General features: G+C 47.2%; 1 protein-coding gene across 1 annotated transcript in view; it reads left to right on the forward strand.

Moving 5' to 3' along the window:
* Positions 1-19,256, forward strand: part of LRRC38 (leucine rich repeat containing 38) — a 38,830-nt gene that overhangs the window by 13,908 nt on the left and 5,666 nt on the right. The window lies entirely within an intron of this gene.

A 19,256-nucleotide genomic window follows, 5' to 3' on the forward strand; every position in this document is an offset into this window, starting at 1 on the left:
TCCACCTGGACCGCCCTTGTCCTGATGTCCACATGACGTTCGCCCTGGCTCCTTTTAGCTGCTTGCTCAAATGCTCATGGAGCCTTTCCTCCCAGCCCCAGTGAGCTCTGAGACCTGCCACCTCCAGCTATCTTTCTCTCCCTACTCTCCTTTTTCTTTATTACACCTGTCACCTCCTGCTGCATAACACATCTTACTGATTAACTTGTGGTCTGTCCATTTCCCCTCACTAAATTGTAGTCACAAATTATTTTTTCCACTGTTTTTACTCCAAGGCTGGCATGTATTAGGTACTCAATATGTTTTTTATTTTTTTGGCTGTGCTGTGCGACATGTGGAATCTTAGTTCCCTGACCAGGGATCAAACTCGTGCCCTCTGCATTGGGAGTGTGGAGTCATAACCGCTGGATCACCTGGAAAGTTCCCTTCAGTATGTGTTTGCTGAATGAATGAATGGCTCATTGATGGGTGCTAACACCAGGCAAAGGGGAGAAGAGCAGAGAGGAGGCAGTCTCTAGGATCACCCTCTTATTTAGATGAACTAGTTTGGTAAACTGATTCTCATCAACATATTAGTGATTTGTGAGTTAACCAGGAATAGACACAGTAAAGGCAGAAGGAAGGGACCTCTGCTTACCACGGAGGCATAGTCTGCATAGAATTCCAGACACGGGGATGCTCAGGTGGAGGAGGCCTGATGGGAAGGTCAGAGCCCCAGGCCTCATCAAATTACCGCTTCTGAGCAGTTACCTGGGCTTCCTGTCTCTTACAAGATGCCAGATATTCTTTGTATTTGGACAGCAAGACCATGTTGACATAGGGAAATGGATATTTAACTAAGGAGAGATGTGGAAGGACATAATCCCTGTTGTCAGATGTTTGAGGAGCTGTCATGCAATGTAGGAGACTTGTTTTGGCCTCAGAAGATGGACCTGTGGCTTCAAACTACAAGGAGACTGATTTTGATGCACTGTAAGGAGGAAGAGCTAGCTGTTAGGGCTCTGCAAATGGGCTGCCTGGGTAGAGAGTGAAGTTGCCATCCTTAGAGGCATTCAAGCAGAGACCAAATGACCACTTGTCGGTGGTGCTAAAGGGAGCATTAAGGAATGGGTGAGATTTCTGCCCACGGTGCTTCAGTCCTCTGAATCTGGCTTTCTGAGGTTGTTTTCATTTTCTCCTGGTTCTCTGGCTAGAGAAGCATGTCTTGAAGGAAGCTCCAGCATGCTGGAAGTCCAGTGACTGTCTGTCTTGATGGCTGGACCAGTTGCTCCACCTTTCTTTTTTCCCCTTCCTTGCCCATGCTTCTTTCTGAACCTAAATAGACAAAGTTTTTAAGTCGTGCAGCTGGAGAGAAATTCAGAGCCCCTAGCCCCTTGCTTATTGCAGGTCTGGCTCTGCTCATGCCAGTCACTGTAGGAAACCAGATCACTTGCCAACTATCAGAACTGGTTTCTAAAATGTATCATGTGTGTCCAGTTCAGGTGGCTCAGTGGTAAAGAATCCACCTGCCAATGCAGGAAACATGAGTTTGATCCATGGGTCAGGAAGATCTCCTGGAGAAGGAAATGGCAACCCACTGCAATATTCTTGCCTGGAAAATCCCATGGACAGAGGAGCCTGGCAGGGCTACAGTCCATGGGGTCACAAAGAACTGGACATGAATTAGTGACTAAACAGCAGCAACAACAACAACGCCATGTCAATTCATGTTCAGCTCCCTTTGAACCAGGATACTGGTCTTTTGGGGCTCTCCCCCAAGCCCACATAATCCGAGCTTCCAGACGCAGCAGGAATGCCCCCTGTATATGCCACCAGCTTCTTCCCTTCACTCATCTGTGAATATTTGTCATCCTTCTGTTCTATGCTCCAGAGAGCCCGGCTCCAGGGGCTCTGTCACTAACCATCACGTGGCTTCCCAAATCTCATATCCGAAGCCAAGGGCTCTTAGTTACAAGCCTATCCTCTTGGGTCCAGAGCCTCTAAATTAGTCAGTGAGCTTCCCTGATCCAGAACCTGCTCTTCAAGGGTGTAAACCAATGATGACTTGAACAGCTTAGTGGAAACCAAAGGAAGCTAGACGCCTATGAGGACAAATTCAGCTCCCAGTCTCGAGGACATAATAGTGCACCTGACAAGGGCTCGGACCTCGTGGAGGGAACATTCCAGAAGACTCAGAAAAGCTTACATAATGGGGTTATCTTGTCTGCTTTTCTTTCAGATAGGAAACTGTGGCTCAGCGACACTGAGTGACTTGTCCAAAGTCACACAGCAAACTAATGAAAATCTAAGACAAGTGCCAAAGCCCCTGTTTCCTGGGCTGGGTGATTCCCTCACCTTGTAGGGCAGGCACTAGAGGGGGTTTTGGATTTAGATCCGCTGTGATTGGAACCCTGAGCCTTTATTTACTAGCTGTGTGAGCCTGGGCAGGTTGCTTAACCTTTCTGTGCTTCAGCTTTCTCATGTGTAAAATATGTGCTTAGTCACTCAGTCGTGTCCAACTCTTTGCGACCCCAAGGACTGTAGTCCACCAGGCTCCACTGTCCATGGGGATTCTCCAGGCAAGAATACTGGAGTGGGTTGCCATGCCCTCTTCCAGGGGACCTTCCCAACCCAGGGATCGAACCCAGACTCATGCATTGCAGGCGGATTCTTTACTGTCTGAGTCACCAGGGAAGCTCAAGAACTCTGAAGTGGGTAGCCTATCTCTTTTCCAGGGGATCTTCCCGACCCAGGAGTCGAACCGGAGTCTTCTGCATTGCAGGTGGTTTCTTTACCAGCTGAGCTAATACTCACAAGTCTGTCAAATGGGTCAAAGCATATGGGTCAAGTAACCCCTGTGACAAGCTTAGCACAGTGCCTGGCAAACAGAACGCTGTTCATAAATGCCGGCTATTACTATTATCAGCTATAGATGAAGGCCTGTGTTACCGCCATAAGAACGAGCAGTTCCAGAGGCTCACCCTGAGCCACAGACGTGGCTATCACTGCAGGTGCTGGATCCTGGGGGTCCCTGTGGCCCCTGCTGTCAGAGGAAAGTGAAAGTGAAAGCGAAGTTGCTCAGTTGTGTCCAACTCTTTGCAACCCCATGGACTGTAGCCACCAGGCTCCTCCATCCATGGAATTTTCCAAGCAAGAGTAATGGAGTGGGTTGCCATTTCCTTCTCCAGGGGCTCTTCCTGACACAGGGATCGAACCCGGGTCTCCCACATTGCAGGCAGATGCTTTACCATCTGAGCCACCCGGAAAGCCTTCCTCTGCTGTCAGAGGAAACATAAATCTAACAACAACAACAAAAACAGTCTGGTTCACGACTTCCTAGAAAAATCAGAGCTCCTGTGTTGGTAAATTGTTTCAGAGCGGTTTGGGCATAGGAAGAATGTTCCCTGAAAGGGAAGTGCCAGCACTCATGGGGAGATGTCCCAAGCTGCATGGGTGGGGATGGCCACATGTCACTCCAGAGAGATACAGGCAAGTGAAGTCCAACCAGTGATGCGAGCGAGGCCAGTCACAACAGTCTGCCACGGTGTCATGGAAAGAAGACGGGCTTTGGTGACGGCCAGGCCTGCCCTTAAGTCCAGACCCTCACAGATGAGTTGTATGACTTCAGGCAGATCATACAGCTTCTTGGAGCCCCGGTCATTGCATCTAGAACCTACCCCATATTTATACCCATGTTCGTAGCAGCATTGTTCAAATGACTGAAGGGTGGGAGTGACGCAGGTGTCCACTGATGGATGAATGGACAAACAGGATGTGGCCCATCCATACAATGGACCACAAAGACGGAAATTCATGGGACTTCCCTGGTGGTCCAGTGGTTAAGACTTCACGGTCCAATGCAGGGGGTGCAGGTTCAATCCCTGGTCAGGGAGCTAAGATCCTGCATGCCTTACTGGCCTAAAAGCCAGAACAAACACGACAGAAGCAATATTGTAACAAACTCAATGAAAAATGGTCCACATTAAAAATTAATCTTTGAAAAAGCAGAAGGAAATTTTGCCACATGCTACAACATGGATGAACCTTGAGGACATGATGCCCGTTGGAAGGGCCAGTCATAAAAGGACAAAGACTGTATCATCCACTTACTTGAGGCACCTTAGAATAGTCGATTGCATAGACACAGAATGGTGGTTGCCAAGGGCTGAGAGGAGGGAGGGGTGGAGGGCTCGTGCTTAACAGGAAGAGGGATTTAGTTTTGCAAGATGAACAGCGCTCTGGAGGTGAATGGTGGGGAGGGTTGTACACATTGTAGATGTACTTTATGCCACTGAATTGTACACTTAAACATGGTTAAAATGGTACATTTCAGATTATGTATATTTTACCACAAAATTTAAATTAAAAAATGGGACAGGAAAAAAAAATAGCCCAAAGCAGGGCATCACAGCCTCGATCCTGCTGGCACAGCATCCATGCGCTCAGTCGTGTCCAGCTCTTTGCGACCCCGTGGACCGTAGCCAGCCAGGCTCCTCTGTCCTTGGGATTTCCCAGGCAAAGATACTGAAGTGTGTTGCGGTTTCCTCCTCCAGGGGATCTTTCTGATCCAGGGATTGAGCCTGTGTCTTCTGTGTCTCCTGCACTGCAGATGGATTCTTTACCATCAGGATTCTTTAGCCATCAGGAAAGCCCCTCCTGTTGACATTATGGGAAAGAACCCACCTGTCAATGCAGAAGACAAAACAGATGTGGTTCAATCCCTGGGTCTGGAAGGTCCCCTGGAGGAAGGAATGGCAACCCATTCCATTATTTTTGCCTGGAGAATCTCATGGATAGAGGAGCCTGGCCAGCTGCAGTCCTTGGGGCTGCAAAGAGTTGTACACGACTGAAGCGACTTAGCTCACATGCACGTGATGCTGGCGTTACGGAGGTCGTCGTGGGCACTGAGTGTTTAGCAGCAGCCATACCATCTACCCACTAGCACTGCACCCAGTTTCGAGGACCAAAAACATCTCCAGCCATTGTCAGATGCCTGCTGAGGGGCAAAATCACCCCCAGATGAGAACCACTTTTCTATAGGGCTGCTGAGAAGAGGATTAAAGGACATGGTGGTGCAGTACTTATCATGATTCCTGGTAAATGGTAAGAGTTTCAATAAATATTACTTCCCCACAGAAGTAATCTGAAGTACCCACTTAATGCACACACTTCTCATCACCCTCAGAACACTCGAGCATCACTTCTTCCAACTGGCCAGTGAGCCCAACGGCAGATATTAACTGGGGACACTGGGTGATCAGAGGGGCGGGTCCAGGAAGGGAGCTGCAGCTGGTGTCTCTGAGGAGCATGGAGCATCGTCACCATGGGTGGTGGGAGATACCAGCCTCTTGGGGGCAGTCTTAGTTTTCCTCATGCTGGTCTTGCCAGAAAGATCTAGCTAGTTCATCAGTTATCATAAGTAGACACAGGTTGGTGACCTCAGAACTCAGCCCAAGGTCCAACTTGTAGCAAATGTCTGTTATTGATAGTGGAGGCGGCAGCAGCAGTGGTGGTGGTAGATGGAGGTGGGCATCAGGGTGGAGATGGTAGTCATGGGGGGGTGGACATGGGAGAGGTGGGTATGAGGGTGGAGATGGTGGACATGGGCGAGATGGCCGTCAGGGTGGAGATGGTGGGTGTAGCAATGGTGGTGATGGGTCAAGATGACAGCAGTGGTGGTGGTAGCGGAAATGCTTGCATGCTTCCCAGAGGATAAAACTGCAAGCCATCTCTGCATGAAATGACCATCTCTGTCATTCCTTACCAGGGGGAAGACAGGCCAGGAAAACTGCATTGGGAGGCAGTCAGTTTTCCATGCTTATGTGTGTGACTGAGGTTGGTGTCTGGAGGTTTGGGGTGGGATTCAGGCTGGAGTGGAGGGCAGCAGACACAAGTCACAGCCCTGGTGCAGGATCCACCCTTTCTATAGGACGTGCTCTGCGGAGCCAGGACCAAGCAGGAGCCCTTGACCTGCTGCTGCCGATGCATCTTCCTCAGGGAGAAATCAGCCGATTACTTAATCAGATGGAGTGTCTCCTGGCTGAGATGGTGAAGACAACTGGGAACTTCCCCCATGTGGTGATATTTAATGAAAGTGGTGATGGGGAGAAAAGTCAGCACTATAAAAAATGAGAGCTGGTGTTCCCCAGTGCCCACTCCCCAGAAGAAGGAGTAGACCTTGCCTGCCATCTGCGATGCCCTCTCCTGTAGTCTTCCTTTGTAGCACAAAGTAGCTGCAGCAGGGGCCACGTACATGCAACTCCAGGTGCTTGTAGTGAACTAAGAACCTGATGCCCCAGAAGAGCACTAAATGAGGGGTCAGAAGACCTGGGTTCCATCCAGACTGTGTGACCTCAGGCAAGTTGCCTAACTTCTCTGGGTCTCTCAGCTGTAAAATAAAGGGGAGAGGTTGGGGAGGGATACTAGATGTCAAAGGTGCCTTTGGGTTTCACCCTCTACGATGCTGTGAAATCAGGAGGCCAAAAGTCTGGCCATACGTGTGAAAGAACCACAGCTGCTTCTGCTTCCTGGCCTTTTCAGTTGGGGTGCCAGGAGGCTGGTAGGGAGGGTGTTTGACTGGCCCAGGCCCTCTTACTCCAATGAGCAGGAGAGAAGAGTGACAGCAGTGATGACCGCTGGCCAAGAGCAGCAGGACCAACACCCGGTGGTCCTGGAGAATGCCCTTCCTCCTGGGTATGGGACAGGGGACTTCCTTTCTTGGGAGTTGTTGCTCCAGAGTGGGTTGGGTGGAGGAGTTCAGCCTGACTCTTTCCCCACTGCTCCTTGTCACAGGTCCTTCTCATCCTGGGTAGGACCTATGAATGTATTAGCATATAGGTCTTGGACAGGCGCTTTACAGAAAAACAACTCCCAGTGGCCAGTGAGCACATCACACATGGTTTATTTAGCTCTATTGGTCATCAGAGAAATGCAAATTCAATTACCAGTGTGCCCTTTTATGGCCTGTCAGGTTGGCAAACATGAAAAGGTGACAAAATCCATTGTTGGCATTAATTCAGGGACTCTCACACAATCTGCAATTTGGGGGCGATGTGTCTTGTGGAAATAATTAAGGATGTATATACATGGTGCTGGGAAAGATTGAAGGTGGGAGGAGAAGGGGACGACAGAGGATGAGATGGCTGGATGGCATCACCGACTCGATGGACATGAGTTTGAGTAAGCTCCAAGAGTTGGTGATGGACAGGGAGGCCTGGTGTGCTGCAGTCCATGGAGTCGCAAAGAATCGGACACGATTGAGTGACTAAACAACAGCAACAACATGGTGCTCATAGCAGCTTTGCTTCAGGAAGGAAAAAAACTGGAAGCTTTCTGGGATTGGGCAGATAAGTCAAGTCGTTCAGTTGCTAAGTTGCATCTGCCTCTTTGTGACCCTATGGACTGCAGCATGCCAGGCTTCCCTGTCCTGCACTATCTCCCAGAGTTTGCTCAGTACCTTGAATCAGTGGTGCAATCTAACCATCTCATCCTCTGTCCTCGCCTTCTCCTCCTGCCTTCAATCTTTCCCAACATTAGGGTCTTTTCCAATCAGTTGATTCTTCACGTCAGGTGGCCAAAGTATTGAAGCTTCAGATTCAGCATCAGTCCTTCCAGTGAATATTCAGGATGGATTTCCTTTAGGATTTATTGGTTTGATCTCCTTGCTGTCCAAGGGACTCTCAGGAGGCTTCTCCAGCACCACAGTTCAAAAGGATCAGATTTTTAGCATTCAGCCCTCTTTCTGGTCCAACTCTCACATCCATATTTGACTACTGAAAAAGCCATAGCTTTGACTGTATGGACCTTTGACTGCAAGGTGATGTCTCTGCTTTATAATATGCTCTCTAGGTTGGTCATAGCTTTTATTCCAAGGATGTAACCATTTCAAGTGATGTTTGATGATTATGTTGGTGGAGTGAAGGATGTCCCCAGAATGTTTATCTACCAGAGTGGTGGAATGTGGATCTGCTCTGGGGCTTTATGTGTATGCACACAGAGAGGAATGTGAGCTCATCTTCTCTTGCGAGGACTCCAAAATTACAACTTGCTGCTGAACAACCATTGACAGGAGAATGCTGGATCCCACCAAAAAAAGTGTCCAAGCACAAAGGAGAGTACATCATGCGAAATGCTGGGCTGGATGAAGCACAGGTTTGAACAAGATTGCCAGGAGAAATATCAATAACCTCAGATATGCAGATGACACCACCCTTATTGCAGAAAGCAAAGAGGAACTAAAGAGTTTCTTGATAAAAGCGAAAGAGGAGAGTGAAAAAGCTGGCTTAAAACTCAATATTCAAAAAATGAAGATCATGGCATCTGGTCCCATTACTTCATGGCAAATAGATGGGGAAACAATTGAAACAGTGACAGATTTTATTTTCTTGGGCTCTAAAATCACTGCTTATGGTGACTGCAACCATGGAATTAAAAGATGCTTGCTCCATGGAAGAAAAGCTACGACAAACCTAGACAGCATATTAAAAAGCAGAGACATTACTTTGTTAACAAATGTCTGTCTACCTAAAGCTATGTTTTTTTTGGTAATCATGTATGGATGTGAGAATTGGACCATAAAGAAAACTGAGTGCTGAAGAATTGATGCTTTTGAACTGTGGTGTTGGAGAAGACTCTTGAGAGTCCCTTGGACTGCAAGGAGATTCAACCAGTCCATCCTAAAGGAAATCAGTCCTGAATATTCATTGGAGGGAGTGATGCTGAAGCTGAAGCTCCAATACTTTGGGTACCTAATGCAAAGAGCCAACTAATTGGAAAAGACCCTGATTCTGGGAAAGATTGAAGGCAGGAGGAGAAGGGGATGACAGAGGATGAGATGGTTGGATGGCATCACCAACTGGATGAACATGAATTTGAGCAAGCTCCGGGAGTTGGTGATGGACAGGGAAGCCTGGTGTGCTGCATTCCATGGGGTCGCAAAGAGTCAGGCATGACTGAATGATTGAACTGAACTGAACACAGAGAAGAAAAAAATTCTAGACAGGTGTAAGCCAATGTATTAAACATGTATTTAGTTCCTTCTTTTTAGTTCTGTTGTTTCGGTGGATACACAGGCTTTGCATAATAAGTGGAATTAGGAAGACAAAAATATATTTTTAATGACAAAAAGCACTTAGAGGAGCCTGGCATTAGCCAGGTCCCAAGAGAGGCCAAATCGGGGGAAGGGCCCCTTGCGAGCCTCTGGCTGGCTGCAGGTCTGTTTGTTGGCAAAGGGGCGAGAGATTAATCTCAATCTGCCTTCCGCTGTGTCACCATCTATTTCAGGAGTGTAGCAGCTCTTCACCCTCTCCAGCTCAGGTGTCAGTTGCTGGGGAGAAGTCATCAGTCAGAGGAGAGGGCCTGGAGGGGTGGCAGCAGGCAGGGAGCCAAACCGCCCTGCATGAGGACTGGCCCATCTCTTTGGAGCGGGCCTGGCAGAGCAGGAGGAGGTGGTTCTGAAGTGAAGGAGCAGTGGGCTGCATTCTGCCTGGGCCTGGATGAGCCAGTGCCCACCTTGTTTCAGTGGAAGGTGGATCTGGGTTGGAGGAAGGAGACAGAAGGTAGGAACTCAGATTTCCATCAATTGTGCCTGTTCCCCGAGTTGTCTCCCTAGGCCAGGAGATGAGCTGCACAGAGTCATCCCTGCTCCCCCAAGAGCCTGGAGCCACAGCATGTGATTTGATGGGACAGCTGGGCAGAGTGAGATGATTTGTGACAGTGTAACAGGTGTCCGGCTCATCCTTGAACTCAGTTTTCCTATAATCTGTTGGTTAATTGGGCCTCTGAAGTGTAAACAAAAAAAGCCAATCCTGGCTAATGTAAGCAAGGAAAGTGCAAGGATGTCAGGTAATTCACAGAACTGAAGAGGAGGCTTGGGAAGCAGACTCAGGAGAGAATGGGGCAGCCCTGGGAGTCTGGAAAGCAGAGACCAGTTGATGAGTTCTGCAGGGCAGGGCTGCTGGATTGAGTGGGCTCCGGCCATGCTTTTGGTCAGTCCACACAAGATCAGTGTGCTGGGGCAGAGAGACTTGGGCAAGGGGTCATGCATTTTAAGAAGGTCACATCAAGGGACTGTCCTGGTAATCTGGTTGATAAGACTCCACACTACCACTGCATGGTGGTATTGCATGTTCAATCCCCGTTCAGGGTATTAAGATCCTACATGCTGTGCAGTATGGCCAAAAAATAAATGAAGAAAGAAAGCTGGACAAGACATACCCAGGGGGTAAGAGGTGATTGCCCCAAATGAAATCTGAAAGCAGACTCCATATGAGTAGAGATGGAGTGTAAAAAGCTGAAGGATGACTGTTACATGCTAGACATCTCGATTGGGTGAATTGCATCCCCTAGAGGGATATGGACAGGGAGGCCTGGCGTGCTGCGATTCATGGGGTCTCAAAGAGTCGGATACGACTGAGCGACTCAGCTGAACTGAACTGAGAGGGATATGTTTAAGCCCTAATACCCAGAGCCTGTGAAGGTGACCTTATTTGGAAAAAATCTTTGCAGATATAGTTGAGTTAAGGATCTTGAGATGAGATCATCCTGGATTTAGGATGGGCCCTAAATCCAATGACAAGCATCCTTGTAAGAGAAAGAGAGATGTGAAAGAGACTGTTGTTATTCAGTCCCTAAGTCGTGTCCAACTCTTTGCAACCCTGTGGACTGCAGCAAGCCAGGCTTCTCTGTCCTTCATAAATTATGTTCACACTCATGTCCATTGAGTCAGTGATGCCATCCAACCATCATATCCTCTGTTGCCCACTTCTCCTGCCCTCAATCTTTCCCAGCATCAGCGTCTTATCCAATAAGTCAGTTCTTTGAATCAGGTGGCCAAAGTATTGAAGCTTCAGATTCAGCATCAGTTCTTCCCATGAATATTCAGGGTTAATTTCTTTTGGGATTGACTGGTTTGGTCCACCAAATACAGAGCAGAAAGGCAGAAAGAGATACAGAGCAGAAAGTCTTGTGAAGACAGCTGTGGAGACTGGAGTGATGCTGCCACAAGCCATGGAATGCCACGAGTCACCAGAAGCTGGAAAAGGCCAGAAAGAATTTTCCCCTAGAACCCTCAGTGGGAGCCTGGCCCTACTGGCACTTTAATTTTGGACTTCTGGCCTCAACTATGAGAGGATGAATTTGTTTTAAGCCACCCAGTTTGTGATAATTTTTATGGAAGCCCTAGGATGTTAGGACAACACCCAAACTCTTCAGAAATGACCTCTCCCCACTGAGGACTCTGGGCTTGGGCCTCCATTGGAGGTAGTGAGGGTTCTAGATTGAGTTTATAAGTTTCCTGTGCAGCTTTGGCTAAAGTCTGTGACCTACTGGGTCTCAGTATCCCTACAGACACTTGTTCAAGCATTTGTAAGGCAATAGGGGAGGGTAATGACTCCAAATCCAGGCTCCATCACTTCTCCTTTGGGGAATTGGAAGCAGGTAACAGAAATAGTATTCTGTTTATTTGTCTGCAAACTGGAGTTACTACAGTACCATCTATGGAGCTTGTTTTGTAGATTATAGGAGCATAGACAATGCAACAGGGGCTTCCCAGGTGGCTCAGTGGTAAAGAATCTGCCTGCCAGTGCAGGAGAGGAAGGAGACACAGGTTTGATCCTTGGGTTGGGAAGGTCCCCTGGAGAAGGAAGTGACAACCTGCTCCAGTATTCTTGCCTAGAGAATCCCATGGACAGAGGAGCCTGGAGGTTTGCAGTCCATGGGGCCACAGAGAGTGGAACATGACTGAGTGACTGAGCACACACACATACCCCCACAGACAATGCAGTGCTTGGCAGACTATCCTGTAAGGCTGCGGGGTGAAGTGATGGGCCCTCACTCTCTGTGGGTGCTCTGTTCTGTTCCACCTGTTTCCAAAGAGCAGTGAATGTTTCCACCTCCCAAGAGGGAAAAGCATGGGAGAAACGTCTTCCTCTTTTCAGGCAGCTGCGAAGTATCTGACGATGAATTTAGGGAAGAGGACTTTTGTCCTGCAAAGGAGGTGCCTGTGCTTGTCCAGCACCAGTGGCCATTAGGTGGGACAGTTGGTCCCTTTGGGGAGACGGTTTAGGAACTCCTATGGCCACACAGGTAAGCCATGCTCTCCAATCCTGTCTTTATTCATGTTGTTGTTTTTCAGTTGCTAAGTCCCCTTCTTGGCAACCCCATGGATTGCAGCACACCAGACTTCCCTGTCCTTCACTGTCTCCCAGAGTTTGCCCAAACTCATGTCCATCGAGTTGGTGATGGACCATCCACCACGATCATCCAACCATCTCAACCTGTCACCCCCTTCTCCTCCTGCCTTCAATCTTTCCCAGCATCAGGGTCTTTTCCAGTGAGTTGGTTCTCTGCATCACGTGACCAAAGTATTGGAACTTCAGCATTAGAATCAGTCTTTCTGATGAGTATTCAGGGTTGATTTCCTTTAGGATTGACTGGTTTGATCTCCTTGCAGTCCAAGGGACCCTCAAGAGTCTTCTCTCCAGCACTGCAATTCAAAAGCATCAATTCTTCAGCGCTCGGTCCAGCTCTCACATCCACAGCTGACTACTGGAAAAACTATAGCTTTGACTATACAGACCTTTGTCAGCAAAATGATGTCTCTACTTTAATGGTGTACAGATGTACAAATTTTATCTTTTATATAATGATGATAGTGTGCGTGTGTATGTGTGTGCTTGGTGTCCTAACTGAACAGAATTATCAGCTGCAGTCCTCTGTCAATCTCATCTATTTCTTACTTTAAAATTTTTTACTACTATGTAAAATTCAAAAGCCTGAGGACCATAGCTCTAGACTCTAGGCTTCCAAGCAATCTTAGTCACGGGCTGATGGTTTTACCCTCAACTTCTGCCCATGCCTTGCACTTCCTGGCTGCCTCTGGGATGCAGGACATGTAGAAACCACTGCCCAGGGGATTACAAGCTCACATGCCTGCACAGGGGCCATCAGGTGACATGAATGAGTGAGCAGGCTCACGCCATGTGTCCTGTCTCATTAGGGCAGCCTGACCATTGTCTCTGTGTGACAGCATTGCCTTATCTCCTGATTTGAATGTTTCTTAAGATGCTTAAAATAAAAAACGACTGTTGTTGAGTTGGAGTTTCCCACATGGCTCAGTGGTAAAGGATCTACCTGCCAATGCAGGAGACACAGGTTTGATCCCCGGGTTGAAAAGATCGCCTGGAGAAGAGAATGGCAACCCATCCCAATACACTTGCCTGGGAAATCCCACGGACAGAGGAACCTGGAGGGCTACAGTCCATGGGGTTGTAAAAGAGTCCAACATGATTTTGCGACTAAACAATTGTTGAGTTGATTAAAAAAAAAAAAAAAAAAAAGCTTAAAAAGCTATTGCAGCCTGATCCTGGCTCAGGGCTGCTTTCCTTTAATCCCTTAATCCAGATTCTCAATCCCTTGCAGTGATGCTCCAATGACTCCACACGCAGCCACTTGACATCAACCAGTAAGAGTCACTTGGGAAGATGTTGTATTTAGGGGGTGCTATTCTAGCCCAGATGTCCCAGGTGGTGCTAGTGGTAAGAACCTGCCTGCCAACGCAGGAAACCTAAGAGACACAGGTTTGATCCTCCTAGAGACACAGGTTTGATCCTCCAGTACTGGGCTTCCTCGTGGCTGAGATGGTAAAGAATCTGCCTGCAATGTGAGAGACCTGGGTTCCAGCCCTGGGTTGGGAAGATCTCCTGGAGGAGGGCATGGCAACCCACTTCAGTATTCTTGCCTGGAGAATCCCCATGGACAGAGGAGCCTGGAGGGCTACAGTCCATGGGGTTGCAAAGAGTCGGACATGACTGAGTGACTAAGCACGCACATATTAGCCCAGGAGGACATACCTCATGTTGCTTCTCACCAGATTCTACTCAGGCCTCTTACCTGCAGTACATTTCTCATTCCTCTCCAGTGATCCCCCAACTCAAAGATAACTTGTTCATTCCATGAATATGGATGAATACTTATCGTATCTTCCAGACATTCAGCTCTTTATTTTCTGAATTTGTAAAGCCCATACTCAATTCTCAATCATGCATCATCTTCTCCACTGCTTGCTGTTTTTAAGTTTAGGCTCCTCTGTCAGACTATAGCTTCCCAGGTGGCCTAGTGGTAAAGAATCCACCTGTCAATGCAGGAGACAAAGGAGACGTGGTTTTGATCCCTGGGTTGGGAAGATCCCCTGGAGGAGGAAATGGCAACCTACTCCAGTATTCTTGCCTGGGGAATCCCATGGACAGAGGAGCCTGGCAGGCTACAGTCCATGGGATCGCAAAGAGTAGGACACAACTGAACGACTGAACACACAGGCATGCCAGATTATAAGCTTCTGGAGGCTGAATGTGTCCCTTTCTTCAGCATTACAGGCAACATAAGGTGACAGGAAAAACACAGGCTTTGGAGTAAAACAGAGCTGAGAGGGTAAGTTGAATTCGGGCTTTCCTTATTATAGTACGTGAATTGCCAGGATTTCTGAGGCCTGCTTCCTCGCCTATGAATTGATGGTAATGCCACTCACCTCCCCAAGGGAGGTCAGTTATAAGTGTCATGTGTTAAGGGGTGTGCACTGCATCAGAACATAGTAGGTGCTCAACAAGTGCTACCTACCCCCTGCACACACACTCTTTGCAGTCTGGGAAATGAGTGAGGGCTCACAGGATTGGCAGATGTGAATGTCTTTGTTTTCAGAAATCTACCCAGGGTGCTTCCGGGTCTCCCCTGGGCTTTCTTAGTTCTGCTTTCCACCCAGTTAGACTCAGTTGGGACCAGCCATTTGCAATATGGCACTCCTTCCTTTTTCTTCCTTCCTGCCTTTTTCTCCTTTCTTATATTTTTTTGTATCTAGCATAAAACCTTACCAGTTTTGTTTAATGCACGAATTAAAACGCCATTTAACAACTAAATGTGTGCCTAGTAGCTAACAGTAGCCCTGCCTTAGAAAGTTATCTATTTAGCTGAGCATTTCAGCTGAAAGCAGCAGTTCTCAACCAGGAAATTCTGTTTCCTTCCCTGCCCTCCTCTCGGGGACATGTAGCACTGTCTGGAGACATTATTGATTGTCACACTGGGTAAGGATGCTGGCATCTAGTGGGCAGAGGGCAGGGGCAATGATAAACATCCTGCAGCGTGTAGGTCAGCCCCCTACACCAAAGAGTTATCTAGGCCCGAATGTCAGTAGTACCGAGGTTGAGAAACCCTGGTCGAGTAACTCCTGCTGGAGAGAAGAGGTGACCCCAGAGAAAGATGACTCCAGCTCCTGAGCTCTGCAGCCAGCCTTGAATGTGTCCTTAGACGGCCTGACAGCGGTGCCCTGCCCCCCTCCTCTGGGCCCTGCTGACTCTCATTTCTCTGCCCTTTGTGAAATACAAAAACCCATTACGTCAGTATGTCTTATCGTGATGGCTCCATCAAGCGTGCGTCCAGAGTCTCCCACTCCTGGTGGGCTTGTGTGTGGTGTTTTTCAAGCAAGCCTGTTTTCTCTAGCCACAGAGAAATCGGAGATGACATTTTCTAAAAGTGTCTCTTTGTAAAAATGCCAAGTCTAATCTCAAGGAACAAAGAACTTAGAGAAATCAGAATCGACTTGAGGAGTTGTGATCGGCAAAGGTGGATTTAAATGGCAGGCTTTGTGGACTTGTGTTGTTTTGGGGGTTGGTTGTTGGCCAGTTAATACAGCTCATTGAAAAAAGGACTTCTGGACCTTTTCTCTGGGTCATGATGACCTATTATGGCTTTGAAAATTGCAAATATTACCTTGGTTTTAGAAACTGCCTGGGCTTCATGCAGTCCATTGGTATCCATCTTGTTTACTTTTGTAATATCTTTGGGGAGGGGTGGAGTGGATGCTAAGAAGAGGCAAATCAATTGATTTTCTCTATTTTCCATTGAAGAAAACAGTGTCTGCAAGGGAACCTCACTAAAACTCTCTTTTAAAGTTCTCTGGTTTTGTTTAACTGCATTTAAAAGGCTTAGAGGTAAGCAAAAGCTTGGCTTAAGAAAATAAATAGGCAGAAACATTGTCAAGTGTAAATTGGACAAACTTGCAGAGCTCTGATCCAGGTAATTCCTTGGATATCTAAGGTAGGCACTGATTCAGGGAGAGGAGGGAACGTAAATCTGGTCGCTAGGCAATGGTTCCCATTGGAAGAACATCAGTGGGTTGGCTATAGACTGCATGAAAGGTGAGTGAGGGCAGAAGGAAGGTGAGGCTCAGCCAGTCCGCCTCCATCTTCCATTTCTGAGATAGAAGGAAAGATACACAGTAAAGACCAGCTAATCAGTGAGGTGTGAGGAAGTACCCCATGGAGATGGGTTGAAGGCAGCTTTCTGAAACCAGGAGGCACTGAAAAAGAGAATAATGGAAGTTTTCCTGAGAACAGAGAGGAAGTCAAAGGTAAACAGAAATTGCAGGCAGGTGAGCTTAATGTGAAAACAGTGTCTTCACATCTCTGTGAAACTGTGTTGTTGAAGGCAAGCTATATGGATTCTCTGTGCTTTGGTTTTTTCATCCATAAAATGGGCGTAGTAATAATTGTTGTGAGAATTCAGAGTTAATATGCACATAATACTTAAAATAGTGTTTGCATGTAGTAAGCGCAGTATGAATGTTAGTTACTACTAGCTTATTTTTCTCTCCTCTTCCAGATCAGAGACACAGCTGACCTTTTTATTCATTTAATATCATGCATTTTACTGTTATGCATTTCCTTATATTTGAAGTTTGTGAAATTATGGCAGTAATTTGACTTTGTATTAATATATAGTTCGTATTGTATATACATCAGGATGTATAGATTATGCTTGGTAATGAACAATTTTTATTGTTTAATACTAACACAAGTCTATATCTTTTATTTGTGTTCAGTGAGGATTGTTATTAGTCTACTAGGGTTGCCGTAACAAAATACCACAGATTGCAGGGCTTAAACAATTTATTTTATCACAGTTCCAGAGACTAGGAGTCCAGATCAAGGTGTGGGTGGAGTTGGTTTCTGCTGAGATCTTTCTTCCTGACTTGCAGATGGCCACCTTCTCGCTGTGTCTTCACATGGACTTTGCATGTGCAGAGAGAGAGAGAGAGCTCTCTGCTGTCTCTTCTTCTTATAAGGACACCCGTCCTACTGATCAGAGCACCACCCTTATGACCCCATTTAACCGTAATTACCTTCATAAAGACCTTAAAGGATCTGGTGTCCCAATATAGTCATGTTAGGGCTTCAAAGTCCAGTCCATAACAGGATTGCTGGTGGAGGTGGGCCTCAGTTCATAGTATTTATTTGGAGACCCGGGTTCTCAGGGGCTCAGCCCATGTCCATCTCTCCTACCCCAGCTCTTGCTAAATTCCCCTTGGCTCACTCTGCAGCCCCAGGTGAACTTTTTTCCCATATCTTGAGTTCTTTACCAGCTTCCTTCTCTGTCTGGACTCTTATTCCATGGCTGGTTCCTTCTCAGCCTTTAGACTTTAACTGACCACCCCTTCTAAAGATGGTCCTTTGTCCCAGACAAGTCTCAGCTTTAGGCTCCTACAAGTAAGTGGAAGGGGTAAAATTCACCAACCTGCAGTTCTCTAGCTGCCCTCCAACTTTGCTTGATGGCAGATAGGGTACCCCAGGAGGAACAGTTTACTGATGGGAGAGCAGTCCTCCAGAGGTATCTAAATGTCATAAACCCATTACTCTAGGAACGTGTCCCTCACCCCCAGGTGACTGACAACTTCTGTCGCCACCATTCCTCTTGGTGGCAGTCATGGGAAGGCAGCATTGGCTTCCTGTGCCCCCTGGCCCGTGTCTTCTTGTCTATCTTTTCCAGCCCCACATCCCTTTTCTGTTCCTTTTGGAGGCACAGTGGCTATAGGCCAAGTCTACTGGAGGCAGATTATTTGAGTTAGAGTTAAAGCTAGGCCACTTACTAGCTGTGCTGCTTTGGACAAATTACTTTACCTCTCTGAAATTGTTTTCTCATCTTTAAAATGGGGATGATAGCAGGACCTGTCTCATGGAGTTGTGAGTATAAAATGATTTGTTATGTGTGAGGTGCTTAGAACAGTGCCTGGCCTATGGTAAGCTTTGTGTGTGTGTGTGTGTGTGTGTGTGTGTGTGAATTGCTTAGTTATGTCTGGCTGTTTGTGTCCCCATGGACTGTAACTCACCAGGCTCCTCTGTCCATGGAATCCTCTAGGCAAGAATACTGGAATGAGTTGCCATTTCCTTCTCCAGGGGACCTTCGCAACCCAGGGATAGAACCTGGGTCTCCCGCATTGCAGGCAGATTCTCTACTGTCTAAGCCACCAGGGAAGCCAATGGTAAGCTCTAGATTGCATTTATTGTCACTGCTGTGCTGTCCATCCTAAAGGAAATCAGTCCTGAATATTCACTGGAAGGACTGATGTTGAAGCTGAAACTCTAATACTTTGGTCACCTGATGTGAAGAACTGACTCATTTGAAAAGACCCTGATGCTGGGAAAGATTGAAGGTAGGAGGAGAAAGGGATGACAGAGGATGAGATGGCTCGATGGCAATACCGACTCAATGGACATGAGTTTGAGTAAACTCCAGGAGTTGGTGATGGACAGGGAGGCCTGGCATGTTGCAGTCCATGGGGTCTCAAAGAGTCAGACATGACTGAGTGACTGAACTGATGAAGCACTTTCTTAGCCCATATCCAGGTGTAATATTTTGGGGGGACTGTGGGTTTGAAACTTCTTTTTAAATTAACAAGCAAGATTAGAACTTCTTTTTAATCTCACTTTTCAAGTGAGATCTTAAAGGGAACCCAATATATGAGACAGAGATTGCAAGGACTTCTCTGGTTGTAGTGGGGTGGGTGTCCCAGGAACTCTCTCTAAAAACCCCTCACATTCTTCCTCATCAACTAGAAGATAATGTTTCTCAAGTGTGCCTTGGGGACCAGCAGCATCAGAATCTCATTGTTATTAAAAATGCAGAGCCTAGGGTCCCACTCCAAACCTGCTGAATTGGATTCTGCAGAAGGTGGAGCCTGAAAATCTGAATTTCAGTATAGTCTTCAGGTGCTTCTGAAGCACACAGGAGCTTCATGCCAGCTTCCTAACTATATACTGAAGGTCAGCTTTGGCTTATTTTCCCCACTACTCTTCTAGGGTAGTGAGTACAGTCTGTGATGCTACACTGATTTCTTTGTTCAGTTTCGCCTGGGTAGCAGTGAAAAGGAGGCTGGCATTCTTCTTGGAAAGCTACCCTACCGACTGGAGTGTGCCATCATTGGTTGGCACTGGCCCTATACATCCCACTAC

Source organism: Ovis aries, chromosome 12 (genome assembly GCF_016772045.2).
Source record: "Ovis aries strain OAR_USU_Benz2616 breed Rambouillet chromosome 12, ARS-UI_Ramb_v3.0, whole genome shotgun sequence".
NCBI lineage: Eukaryota > Metazoa > Chordata > Mammalia > Artiodactyla > Bovidae > Ovis > Ovis aries.